The 732-nt window shown below is 38.7% G+C and overlaps 1 non-coding gene across 1 annotated transcript; it reads left to right on the forward strand.

The window, feature by feature from the left end:
* The first annotated feature begins 351 nt into the window (after positions 1-351).
* Positions 352-480, forward strand: LOC115064143. The gene has a single exon (XR_003843998.1). It is a non-coding gene; the product is annotated as a small nucleolar RNA SNORA17 (small nucleolar RNA).
* The last annotated feature ends 252 nt before the right edge of the window (positions 481-732 follow it).

Genomic DNA, 732 nt, shown 5'->3' on the forward strand with positions numbered 1-732 from the left:
TCTCTGTCTCTCTCTCTCTGTCTCTCTGTCTCTCTGTCTCTCTGTCTCTCTCTCTCTCTCTCTTTCTCTCTCTCTCTCATATACACACACATACATATACACACACACAAGGCAAACATTCATACACATAAAAAAAAACACTAGCTAGATCATTCCATGTGATACTAAAGTATGTTTAGAGTCATTTCTTTCACATCAAATTTATAAAAGAGCACTATAGCTTCCAAGATGATATGCCAAAAAGTAGAATTTGGCAGGAAATTTATATTATACAACCTTCATTATTTTATCATAGAGAAAAAATGAAGTCAGGAGTTTCTAAATATTTATGTAAGCATGAAAATATTAGCACCTGCCCCTAGAAGAATTGCAGGTGTGGCTGCATCACATGTGCATTCGTAGGTGGCAGAGAAGAGAGACTATGTCTCTTCAATCAATGTTCCAATCCTTGAACATCTGAATGATTAGTAGCCTAACACTCTGGAGTGGAAACTTAAGGGCTCTTTGGAAAGTTCATTGTGTTGGATGGTGTTTTGTTGGGGCCAACACATGAAGGAATGTTTCCCTGAAGTGGACACAGGTGAAAGGCTAAGGCAGACTTGTGAGGGAACAGACACAAGAAAAGAGATGTTCTGCTAAAGCAAACACATGAAAGGACATGTGATGAAGGAGTCTTCGCTACCATCACACATGTATTGGTCTGTCTTACATTTTAAAGTTGAGCTGCATCTG

This window comes from Mus pahari, chromosome 5 (genome assembly GCF_900095145.1).
Source record: "Mus pahari chromosome 5, PAHARI_EIJ_v1.1, whole genome shotgun sequence".
Lineage (NCBI taxonomy): Eukaryota > Metazoa > Chordata > Mammalia > Rodentia > Muridae > Mus > Mus pahari.